This window comes from Oncorhynchus masou, chromosome 19 (assembly GCF_036934945.1).
Source record: "Oncorhynchus masou masou isolate Uvic2021 chromosome 19, UVic_Omas_1.1, whole genome shotgun sequence".
Classification (NCBI taxonomy): domain Eukaryota; kingdom Metazoa; phylum Chordata; class Actinopteri; order Salmoniformes; family Salmonidae; genus Oncorhynchus; species Oncorhynchus masou.
Genome location: NC_088230.1, coordinates 34,331,487 through 34,344,569, shown reverse-complemented (window position 1 = coordinate 34,344,569; position 13,083 = coordinate 34,331,487).

The following is a 13,083-nucleotide window of genomic DNA, read 5'->3' as shown; positions in this document are numbered from 1 at the left end:
CAACACTCCGTCCATGGCCTCCAACTGCTCTTAAATACTAGTAAAGCTAGATGCATGCTCTTCAACCGATCGCTGCCCGCACCCGCCTGCCCAACTAGCCTCACTACTCTGGACGGTTCTGACTTAGAATATGTGGACAACGACAAATACAGAGGTGTCTGGCTAGACTATAAACTCTCCTTCCAGTCTCATATTAAGCATCTCCAATCCAAAATTAAATCTAGAATCGGTTTCCTATTTTGCAACAAAGTCTCCTTCACTCATGCTGCCAAACATACCCTCGTAAAACTGACTATCCTACCGATCCTCGACTTTGGCGATGTCATTTACAAAATAGCCTTCAACACTCTACTCAGCAGATTGGATGCAGTCTATCACAGTCTTAACTTCTTAACTGACTTGCCTAGTTAAATAAAGGTAAAAAAAAAAAATGTTTTTTTAATAAATCAGCCTGAATAACTGGTGTCTGTATGTAGTCTCGCTACTTTTATATAGCCTGTGTTTTTTACTGTTTTACTGTTTCTTTACCTACCCATTGTTCACCTCATACCTTTTTTGCACTATTGGTTAGAGCCTGTAAGTAAGCATTTCACAGTAAGGTCTACCTGTTGTATTCGGCATACGTGACAAATACACATTGATTTGATTTGTCAGAATACTAGTAGAGAGAATGATTTATTTCAGCTTTTATTTCTTTCATTACATTCCCAGGGGGTCAGAAGTTTACATACACTCAATTAGTATTTGGGAGCATTGCCTTTCAATTGCTTAACTTGGGTCAAGCGTTTCAGGTAGCCTTCCACAAGCTTCCCACAATAAGTTGGGTGAATTTTGGCCCATTTTTGCCCTCTGTGCTCACACACGCTTTTTCAGTTCTGCCCACAAATGTTCTATGGGATTGAGGTCAGGGCTTTGTGATGGCCACTCAAAAACTTTGTTGTCCTTAAGCCATTTTGCCACAACTTTGGAAGTATGCTTGGGGTCATTGTCAATTTGGAAGGCCCATTTGCGACCAAGCTTTGAGATGCTGCTTCAATATATTGTGGTATCCCAGGAGGTTTACCCCGGGGCATGGTAATAGAGGGGAGTTATGTGAGGCGATGTTGGCTCCCTCTGCTGGGAATACGAGAGCTGGGCTCCCCGAGATGGACAGCTCTAAGTGGAGGTAATTAGAGGAAAGTGCCAAATAGCCGTGGACGCCAAATAAAAGGAGCACAGTGGCACACCGCGAGAGAGAACGGGGAGAGACCGACACCAAGCAGAATTAGAGAAGGACTGAGCCAAAACTATGTTATTTTCTTTGTTATGCTTATTTTCTGTCTTAGAAAGTTGCTTTTGCGGACAAAAGTCTCCCTGTCTCTGTGTCAATCTCTGCTCGCTCAACGCAACACCCCACAGTTTACCACATATGTTGGAGAATGCTTGCATCTCAGTAGCTTTGGGTGCTGTGGGCTCAAACGTATGGAGATCACCATGGTGGAGCTGATGGCTCAGTTCATCCTCAGCCAGCAGAAGCAACAGGCTCTCCAGGAGCAAGCAGTGGAGGAGCAGCACCAACAAAACTGCAGACTGGTAGTGGAGGTAGCCCAGTTGAAGGTTGGGAGGGCTCAGGAGTGTGGCCCGAATCAGTTCCTGGTTCAGTTAAGGGTGGAAGATGACGTGGAGTCGTATTTGTGCAGCTTCGAGAGGATGACACAGAGGGAAGGATGGCCCAAGCCCAAGTGGTTCAGCCTATTGGCACCCTACCTCTCTGTGAAGGCCCAGAAGGCCTACTTGATTTGAACACTGACCAGGCTGCGAATTATGAGGGACTCAAAGGGGAGATACTGAGCCGTTATGTGTTCAATCTCAAACGCCGTGCACAGCTGGTCCACGACTGGGCCTTTGACCCCACCCTCCCCCCCACCCCGTGCTCAGATGAGCGACCTGGTGCACCTGACCAAGGGCTGGCTACTGACGGAAGTACCCTCCCTCCCGATGCTCGACAAGCTCGTCCTGGATAAATACCTTCGGGCCCTGCCATACGAGACAAAGAAGACGGTAGGCATGCAGAACCCCCAGAGCCTGAAGGAATTGCAGACCGCTGTGGAAATTCACCAGAATACCCAGGACCTGCTGAGAGGGGCCCGAGAGGAGATGCGGCGAGGGGGATGAACAACACATAGAGAGGGGAGGGGCTGAAGGGGGCCCGGACGGACCAGCCGAGGCTGTAAAGCTGGAGGGGGCCCCAAACCAACGACGTCGGCGGCTGCTGGACCCAGATCAGAGACGCTGCTATAAGTGCGCACGGATCCGTGGAACATCATATCCACACCTGTCCGTGAGGAAAAAGTTTGTCAACGGCCGGAAACCAGAAACCAGAAGCCCGGACGGTGGCGGTCCAGCAGGAAGTGACTACAATGGTAGAAATGGGGGGTACTGGAGGAGTCACAAAGTGAATGGTCTATTCCCATAGGGTCCTTTGTTGTTGTTCTGGGATTGATTTGCACTTCTCGCACCAAAGTACGTTCATCTCTATGAGACAGAACGCGTCTCCTTCCTGAGCGGTATGACGGCTGCGTGGTCCCATGGTGTTTATACTTGCGTACATATGAACGTTTTTTTTCTGGGGTCTTGGCTGATTTCTTTTGATTTTCCCATGATGTCAACCTTAAAGGCACTGGGTTTGAAGGTAGGCCTTGAAATACATCCACAGGTACACCTCCAATTGACTCAAATTATGTCAATTAGCCCATCAGAAGCTTCTAAAGCCACAACATAATTTTCTGGAATTTTCCAAGCTGTTTAAAGGCACAGTCAACTTAGTGTATGTAAACTTCTGACCCACTGGAATTGTGAAACAGTGAATTATAAGTGAACTAATCTGTCTGTAAACAATTGTTGTAAAAATAACTTGTCATGCACAAAGTAGATGTCCTAACCGACTTGCCAAAACTATAGTTTGTTAAGAAATTTGTGAAGTGGTTGAAAAACAAGTTTTAATGAATCCAACCTAAGTGTATGTAAACTTCCGACTTCAACTGTAAATTTATGGATGAGCGATGTCGTGCAGCATCGGCAAGATGCAGTAGATGGTGTAGAATACAACATATACATATGAGAATAGTAATGTAGGATATGTAAACATTATAAAAGTGGTGTTATTTAAAGTGACTAGTGATAACTTTATTAAGTCTGTTTATTTAAGTGGCCAGAGATTTGAGTCTGTTTGTTGGCAGCAGCCTCTTTATGTTAGTGATGGCTGTCTAACAGTCTGATGGCCTTGAGATGATTTTCAGTGTCTTGGTCCCAGCTTTGATGCACCTGTAATGACCTCGCCTTCTGGATGACAGTGGTGTGAACAGGCAGTGGCTCGGGTGGTTGTTGTACTTGATGATCTTTTTGGCTTTCCTGTGACATTGGCTGCTGTAGGTGTGCTGGAGGTCAGGTAGTTTGTCCCCAGTGATGCGTTGTGCAGAACCCACTACCCTCTGGAGAGCCTTGCAGAAATTCTTAGTTTGTGCAAACCCACAGTTGCATCAGCAGTCTGGGTGGCTGGTCTCAGACGATCCTGCAGGTGAAGCTGGATGTGGAGATCCTGGACTGGTGTGGTTACACGTGGTCTGCAGTTGTGAGGCCGGTTGGACGTGTTCTCTAAAATGATGTTGGAGGCAGCTTATGGTAGAGAAATTAACATTGCATTCTCTGGTAACAGCTCTGGTGGAAATTCCTGCAGTCAGCATGGCAATTGCATGCTCCCTCTAAACTTGAGACATCTGTGGCATTGTGTTGTGTGATAAAATAACACATTTTAGCAGCCTCTTATTGTCCCGAGCACAAGGTGCACCTTCGCAATGCTCATGCTGTTTTATCAGCTTCTTGATATACAACACCTGTTAGGTGGATGGAATATCTTGGTAAAGGAGAAATGCTCACTAACAGGGATGTAAAGAAATTTGTGGATGAAATTTCTGCCAAATAAGCTTTTTTTTACAAAGGAAACTTTCTGTGGGATCTTTTTATTTCAACTCATGAAACATGGGAACAACTTACATGTTGCATTTTTATTTTTGTTCAGTATAGATCAAGTAAACATCACCTATCAAATTGCAATACTTTTTAATATTGACTAAATTCGACACTCTCATTGTCACCCATACAAAAACACATCACTTGCTTAATAATTTGGCCGTGGCTACAAAGACTGAGTTTTCACTCCCGTCCTGACCCCTCCCGCCCCTAGAGGAAACCTCTTTTCTCAAAGCTAAGAATCCAGATCTTGGGAAAATATGAGGTGAGAAAATATGTTTTGAAAAAGTCATCCTACTCAGAATTTCAAGTCTGGAACTCGGGCCTCTTTCTTGATTCAACAGTTCCTAGTTGTCTTGAAAGCACCATAAATCCAGAGAATGCCAGACTTTGATGACAAAATTTGCCCACGAAGGTCAAACCACCTTCCTGTTCAAAAAAAAGAAGAAAAAAAAGTGAGCACAGAACAACAAGGTGAGTCCAGAAATGTATTGTATGCTGCTGCATAAATGATGTAATATGACAGGGAGATATGTAGACAAGAAAGTAATACTAATGTTCGTTGCTCATTTTACTAGGCAAGTCAGTTAAGAACAAATTCTTATTTTCAATGACGGCCTAGGAACAGTGGGTTAACTGCCTGTTCAGGGGCAGAACTACAGATTTGTACCTTGTCAGCTTGGGGGTTTTGAACTTGCAACCTTCCGGTTACTAGTCCAACGCTCTAACCACTAGGCTACCCTGCCGCCCATCATGTGCCTCACCCTAATAATTTAATCCCTTTTCTCCTCATAACTTAACCTACTGTTCTGACTTGGTGATGCACATTTAGCCTATAGCCTGTCTTAGAGAAATGTCATGCTTAAATATTGAAAGAGCTTTCATTGTCTGCTTATATGCCCCCAGTATTTATCCTATGGTTCTGACTTGGTGTACAGGGAGAAAACTGATAGAATGGCCCATGTTCTGAATTCTGTCGCTGTACATTTCAAAAGTGCTGAACAAATATTTATATTTACTATGTCCCTCCTAGCTCGCTCAATAATGTCTTAATTGAAATTGCCAATTATCTGTTCGTCGTCCCTTATGCCATAGTTTGCACGTCTGAATTGTCAGTCGAAGCCACATTTGTTTAAGCGAGTCAGTCATATCTGCTATCTTACTGTATTTGTATTTATTATGGATCCCCATTAGCTGCTGCCAAATCACCAGCGACTCTTTCTGGGGTGCACCAAAATTAAGGCAGTTTATACAATTTTAAAACATCACAATACATTCACAGATTTCACAACACACTGTGTGCATTCAGGCCCCTACCCCACCATTACCACCTATCTACAGTACCAAATCCATGTGTATGTTATCGAATGTGGGTGTGTGTGTGTGTGTGTGTGTGTACGCATGTGTCTGTGCCAATGTTTGTGTTGCTTCACAGTCCCCACTGTTCCATAAGGTGTTTTTTATCTGTTTTTTTAAATCTAATTTTACTACTTGCATCAGTTACTTGATGTGGAATAGAGTTCCATGTAGTCATGGCTCTGTGTAGTACTGTGGAATAGAGTTCCATGTAGTCATGGCTCTGTGTAGTACTGTGGAATAGAGTTCCATGTAGTCATGGCTCTATGTAGTACTGTGGAATAGAGTTCCATGTAGTCATGGCTCTGTGTAGTACTGTGGAATAGAGTTCCATGTAGTCATGGCTCTGTGTAGTACTGTGGAATAGAGTTCCATGTAGTCATGGCTCTGTGTAGTACTGTGGAATAGAGTTCCATGTAGTCATGGCTCTGTGTAGTACTGTGGAATAGAGTTCCATGTAGTCATGGCTCTGTGTAGTACTGTGGAATAGAGTTCCATGTAGTCATGGCTCTGTGTAGTACTGTGGAATAGAGTTCCATGTAGTCATGGCTCTGTGTAGTACTGTGGAATAGAGTTCCATGTAGTCATGGCTCTGTGTAGTACTGTGGAATAGAGTTCCATGTCGTCATGGCTCTGTGTAGTACTGTGGAATAGAGTTCCATGTAGTCATGGCTCTGTGTAGTACTGTGGAATAGAGTTCCATGTTGTCATGGCTCTATGTAGTACTGTGGAATAGAGTTCCATGTAGTCATGGCTCTGTGTAGTAATGTGGAATAGAGTTCCATGTAGTCATGGCTCTATGTAGTACTGTGGAATAGAGTTCCATGTAGTCATGGCTCTGTGTAGTACTGTGGAATAGAGTTCCATGTAGTCATGGCTCTGTGTAGTACTGTGGAATAGAGTTCCATGTTGTCATGGCTCTGTGTAGTACTGTGGAATATAGTTCCATGTCGTCATGGCTCTATGTAGTACTGTAGAATAGAGTTCCATGTCGTCATGGCTCTGTGTAGTACTGTGGAATAGAGTTCCATGTCGTCATGGCTCTATGTAGTACTGTAGAATAGAGTTCCATGTCGTCATGGCTCTGTGTAGTACTGTAGAATAGAGTTCCATGTCGTCATGGCTCCGTGTAGTACTGTGGAATAGAGTTCCATGTCGTCATGGCTCCGTGTAGTACTGTGGAATAGAGTTCCATGTCGTCATGGCTCCGTGTAGTACTGTGGAATAGAGTTCCATGTCGTCATGGCTCTGTGTAGTACTGTGGAATAGAGTTCCATGTCGTCATGGCTCTGTGTAGTACTGTAGAATAGAGTTCCATGTCGTCATGGCTCTGTGTAGTACTGTGGAATAGAGTTCCATGTCGTCATGGCTCTATGTAGTACTGTGGAATAGAGTTCCATGTCGTCATGGCTCTGTGTAGTACTGTAGAATAGAGTTCCATGTCGTCATGGCTCTGTGTAGTACTGTGGAATAGAGTTCCATGTCGTCATGGCTCCGTGTAGTACTGTGGAATAGAGTTCCATGTCGTCATGGCTCCGTGTAGTACTGTGGAATAGAGTTCCATGTCGTCATGGCTCCGTGTAGTACTGTGGAATAGAGTTCCATGTCGTCATGGCTCTGTGTAGTACTGTGGAATAGAGTTCCATGTAGTCATGGCTCTGTGTAGTACTGTGGAATAGAGTTCCATGTAGTCATGGCTCTGTGTAGTACTGTGAAATAGAGTTCCATGTAGTCATGGCTCTGTGTAGTACTGTGGAATAGAGTTCCATGTAGTCATGGCTCTGTGTAGTACTGTGGAATAGAGTTCCATGTAGTCATGGCTCTGTGTAGTACTGTGGAATAGAGTTCCATGTAGTCATGGCTCTGTGTAGTACTGTGGAATAGAGTTCCATGTAGTCATGGCTCTGTGTAGTACTGTGGAATAGAGTTCCATGTAGTCATGGCTCTGTGTAGTACTGTGGAATAGAGTTCCATGTAGTCATGGCTCTGTGTAGTACTGTGGAATAGAGTTCCATGTAGTCATGGCTCTGTGTAGTACTGTGGAATAGAGTTCCATGTAGTCATGGCTCTGTGTAGTACTGTGTGCCTCCCATTGTAAGGGGTGTTAACTGGCGGCAGAGAAGTCAGATGCAGGAGAGAAATAACTGTTTCCAACGGCTCAGTTTATTAACAAAACCCAACGGAAAACAGAATAATTAAATAAATGGGTACATAGCCCAACGCACACCAGGACAGACGTGCACAAGCACTTACAGTAAACAATCACCGACCAGGACATGAAGGGGAACCGAGGGTAAAATACACAACATGTAATTGATGGGATTGGAACCAGGTGTGATGGAAGACAAGACAAAACCAAAGGAAAATTAATAGAGGATCAGCTCTGGCTAGAAGGTCGGTGACTCCGACCTTCGAGTACGCCGGGGGCCCCCCAATGTCCAGAGGAGGCGGAGGAACCTCCCACACCTTAGACTCCTGGAGAGGACCAACCAGCACCGGGGGGAAGCTGTAACCTGTAACACACCTTATTCAGTCTCCTCAGGACTTTGAATGGCCCCACAAACCGCGGGCCCAGCTTCTGGCAGGGCAGGCGAAGGGGCAGGTTTCGGGTCGAGAGCCAGACAAGGTCCCCCGGTGCAATCACCGGGGCCTCACTGCGGTGACGGTCTGCGCCCACTTTCTGGCACAGCACGGCACACTGAAGGTGGACATGGGCGACGTCCCATGTTTCCTCCACGCGCCAGAACAAGTCGTCCACTGCAGGAGCCTCGGTCTGACTCTGATGCCAAGCATACAGAACCATCTGGTACCCCAATACACACTGGAAGGGGGTGAGGTTAGTGGAGGAGTGGCAGAGCGAGTTCTGGTCCATCTCTGCCCAGGGCACGAACGCTGCCCACTCCCCCGGCCAGTCCTGGCAATAGGACCTCAGAAACCTACCCACATCCTGGTTTACTCTCACCACCTGCCCGCTACTCGGGGTGAAAACCTGAGGTAAGGCTGACCGAGACCCCCAGACGTTCCATGAACGCCTTCCAGACCCTCGACGTGAACTCGGGACCCTGATCAGACACTATATCCTCAGGCACCCCGTATTGCCTGAAGACGTGTCTAAACAAGGCCTCCACAGTCTGTAAGGCCGGGCAAAGGGAGGAGACGACGGGACTTAGAAAAACGAACCACACCGACCAGGATCGCGGCGTTACCCTGGGAGGGAGGAAGATCGGTCAGGAAATATACCGACAGGTGCAACCACGGCCGTTTTGGAACGGGTAAGGGTTGTAACTTGCCTCTGGGCAGGTGCCTAGGAGCCTTGCACGGGGCGCACACCGAGCAGGAGGAAACAAAAACCCTCACATCCATAGCCAAGGTGGGCCACCAGTACTTCCCAGTCAGACAGCGCACCGTCCGACCGATCCCCAGATAACCAGAGGAGGGTGATGTGTTGGCCCAATAGATCAACTGGTCACCGACAGCAGACGGAACGTACAGACGCCGACGGGACACTGGAGGGGAGCGGCCTATGTACCGAACGCCTGCTCAATGTCTGCGTCCAGCTCCCACACGACCAGCGCTACCAGGCAGGAGGCCGGGAGTATGGGAGTCTGATCCATGGGCCGCTCCTCTGTGTCATACAGCCGGGACAGTGCGTCTGCCTTCATATTCTGGAAACCTGGTCTGTAGGACAGGGTAAACACAAAATGGGTAAAGAACATGGCCCACCTTGCCTGACGAGCTCTGTCAGAAGGAATGGGACAAAATTCACCCAACTTATTGTGGGAAGCTTGTGGAAGGCTACCCTAAAGGTAGACCCAAGCTAAACAATTTAAAGGCAATGCTACCAAATACTATTTGAGTGTATGTAAACTTCTGACCCACTGGGAATGTGATGAAAGAAATGAAAGCTGAAATAAATAATTCTCTCTACTATTATTCTGACATTTCACATTCTGAAAATAAAGTGGTGATCCTAACTGACCTAAAACAGGGAATTTTTGCTAGGAATAAATGTCAGGAATTGTGAAAAACTGAGTTTAATGTCTAAGGTGTATGTAAACTTCCGACTTCAACTGTATCGACCAGGAATAATGAACCATAGAATTATAATAAATGTGAATCTATTAATTGTGTATGACCACTGGAGTCTTTGTCACTCTTAATATTTTTGTTACAGAATATTTTTACATGATTTCATCATTCAAAATCTTGCCAAAGCATATTCTGTATGTGGGTTGAAATTAATGTACAAATAAATTGACATGATTTATATGAATCGGGCCATGAACATAAGGGAGAGGTTAAACGTAGGCTAAGTCTGGCATAAACTGACAATAACTCTGTTGCAGTGGTCTTAGGTAGTCTGCATATAGGCTATTCCCTCCATCGCGACACTGCTGTCCAGTTGAAGAGCTTGTGATCTCCATGCAGCACCACAGCACCATGCGTCTTTGGAAAAGCACCCCTCAGTCTCAGAAGATGTCCTTCTGAAACCATTTGTTTATTGAAATCCACGTGGGTATTCAAAATGATCTAAATTCCCCAAAGTTCTTTAGCCTATCACTTCAATAATTCAATGTTTAATTTAGGCCTATCCAAAAAAAAAAATAAAATAGGCCTTGAACTTGTAGGCATTGCAATTTAGGCTCTCATTTTGGGGACTGGTGTCTTGCGGAACAATTTTAGAATTTTAGAACTCTTATTTGTGTTTTTATTATAGGGCTCTCTTTAAAAAGAAACCCTAGCTCACAGGACTCTAAATATAGCCTCTAAATACATTTTTAACAAATTAGTTAAAGAAGTACGTGCAGTGGCTGATAGGGAAAACTAATCTGGCAATAAGAATAGCCTAGTTGGGACCACTTGGCTATGTGGCTCAGGACAGGTTATAGCCAAGACTTAAGGTCTGGGCTAGAGTTGACAAGCTAACGTAAACTCACGTAAACTCGTACATCGCCTTGGTACGTACAATTGCCCTTATTTTAGCGCCCCAAAAACGTAATACTTCCAGATCAACTGTAATGTCAATACCATTGTAAAGCACAATTTCTCCCCTTTCCAAAATAATCTATTACATGACCTAAACGCTGCCCGTTTCTGCATAATTCAAGCAGGCAATGAGTGAAGCTAATGTGTGATAGTGAGAAGGAGAGATGTTTGTGTGGGAAAATTGCTTTTTTTTCACTCGATCAGTTAAACGTATCACCTTATTGCCTCTAAAATGTAAATCAAACACTATAAAGAGTTTATTTAATGTGTCATTACATACCTACTTGAAGGTTTGTGTCCAATTTGAATCAGGTTTTTAGGGCGGTGCTAAAGTGATCTTATTGTAAACAGCGGCTTTGAGAATGATGATTGCATGCAATAATGGCAACAACAAAAAAGACTTATGTATTCCCCCTTACCCCCGTCACTGTCAATTTCTTGTTTTTAAATCATGATAGAAGTGCTACACCTGATGGAGAGAGATTGTAAGACAGAAATTGTTTATTTATGCGTGCTCTACGTTACGACATGACACCTCAGTTAAAAAAAAAAAAAAAACTTTTCTCCAATACTATAGAGCCCTTACCATGTCAATCAACGCTTGAATAGAAATCTAGTTCACCCCCCCGATTTGACGTCAACACAGTCGCTAGAGTCCCATGAGTTTTCTTTGGAGCATCGTTTGAATGTTGCCGTTGCGCACATTTGTACGGAATGGGGTGGGGTGAGTTTACGTTACATTCGACTAGTTACATTCAATTTGCTACATTCGGTTCTTGTCCTTTGCAGATGCCACATTACTGGCAATAGTATGTACATACAGTTTTAATATATATTTTTTTAATTTAACCTTTAATTTAACTAGGCAAGTCAGTTTCAAATTCTGATTCACAATGACGGCCTACCCCGGCCAAATTCGGACGACGCTGGGCCAATTGTGCTCTGCCCTATAGGATTCCAGATCACGGCCGGATGTGATGCAGCCTGGACAGTGCATTCGGAAACTATTCAAACCCCTTGCCTCTTTTTTTGTTTGTTACGTTACAGCTTTATTCCAACATTTTCAAAATACCCCATAACGACAAAGCAAAAACAGTAAAAAAATAAATAATAGTTTGCTCATTTATAAAAAATAGAAAACTGATAATACATTTACATAAGTATTCAGACTCTTTACTCAGTACTTTGTGGAAGCACCTTTGGCAGCAATTACAGCCTCAAGGCTTCTTGGGTCTGACGCTACAATCGTGGCACACGCATATTCGGGGAGTTTCTCCCATTCTTCTCTGCAGATCCTCTCAAGCTCTTTCAGGTTGGATGGAGAGCGTCGCTGCACAGCTATTTTCACGTCTCTCTAGAAATGTTAGATTCGGTTCAAGTCTGGGCTCTGGCTGGGCCACTCAAGAACCTTCCGAGACTTTTCCCAAAGCCCTTCCTGCATTGTCTTGGATGTGTGCTTAGGGTTGTTGTCCTGTTGGAAGGTGAACCTTTGCCCAAGTCTGAGGTCCTGAGCACTCTGGAGCAGGTTTTCATCAAGGATCTCTCTGTACTTCGCTCCGTTCAGTACTTTGCCTCAATCCTGATTATTCTCCCAGTCCCTGCCGCTGAAAAATATCCCCACAGCATGATGCTGCCACCACCATGCTTCACGGTAGGTATAGTGCCAGGTTCCCCTCAGACATAGCGCTTGGCATTCAGGCCAAAGAGTTCAATCTTGTTTAGGAAGAAGGCTGTCATGTGCCTTTTACTGAGGAGTGGCTTCTGTCTGGCCACTCTACCATAAAGGCCTGATTGGTGGAGTGCTGCAGAGATGGTTGTCCTTCTGTGAGGTTCGCTCATCCCCACAGAGGAACTCTGGAGCTCTGTTAGTGACCATCAGGTTCTTGGTCAACTCCCTGACCAAGGCCCTTCTCCCCGATTTCTCAGTTTGGTCAGGCGGCCAGCTCTAGGAAGAGTCTTGGTGGTTCCAAACTTCTTCTGTTAAAGAATGATGGACGCCACTGTGTTCTTGGGGACCTTCAATGCTGCAGAAATGCTTTGGCTTTCTTCCCCAGATCTGTGCCTCGACACAATCCTGTCTCTGAGCTCTATGGACAATTTCTCCAACCTCATGGCTTGGTTTTTGCTCTGACATGCACTGTCAACTGTGGGACCTTATATAGACAGGTGTGTGCCTTTCCAAATCATGTCCAACAAAGAAATGTACCACAGGTGGACTCCAAGTTGGAGAAACATCAAGGATGATCAATGGAAACAGGATGCACATGAGCTCAGTTTTTTATGTAAATAAGGTATTTCTGTGGGGGGGGGGGTTACATTTAAAAAAAAAACTGTTTTTGCTTCGTCATTATGGGTTATTGTGTATAGATAAATGAGGTAAACATTTAATTTAATCAATTTTAGAATAAGGCTGTAACGTAACAAAATGTGACCAACCGGGTCAAATGAAATTTTGTTTTTTACATTGGATAAAAGTAGACTCAGAGCTACAAAGTGGTATATCATACCCTACAGTTGAGGAACAATGGGAAAGTAATTCTGCTTTGAAAGTTGATAAACTTGTAAACTCACTTTTGAGAAAATGGCCTTTGCATGTTTTGGTGCCGACTGAAGAGCTTCCTTTTGACTACACCCATTCAGCATCGTTCACACCCTCTTAAGATTTAGCCCCACCCATCTCTTTAAGGGTTGATCTGAGCAGTCTGTACTAACAACAGCAGTTAAGCATCCAAG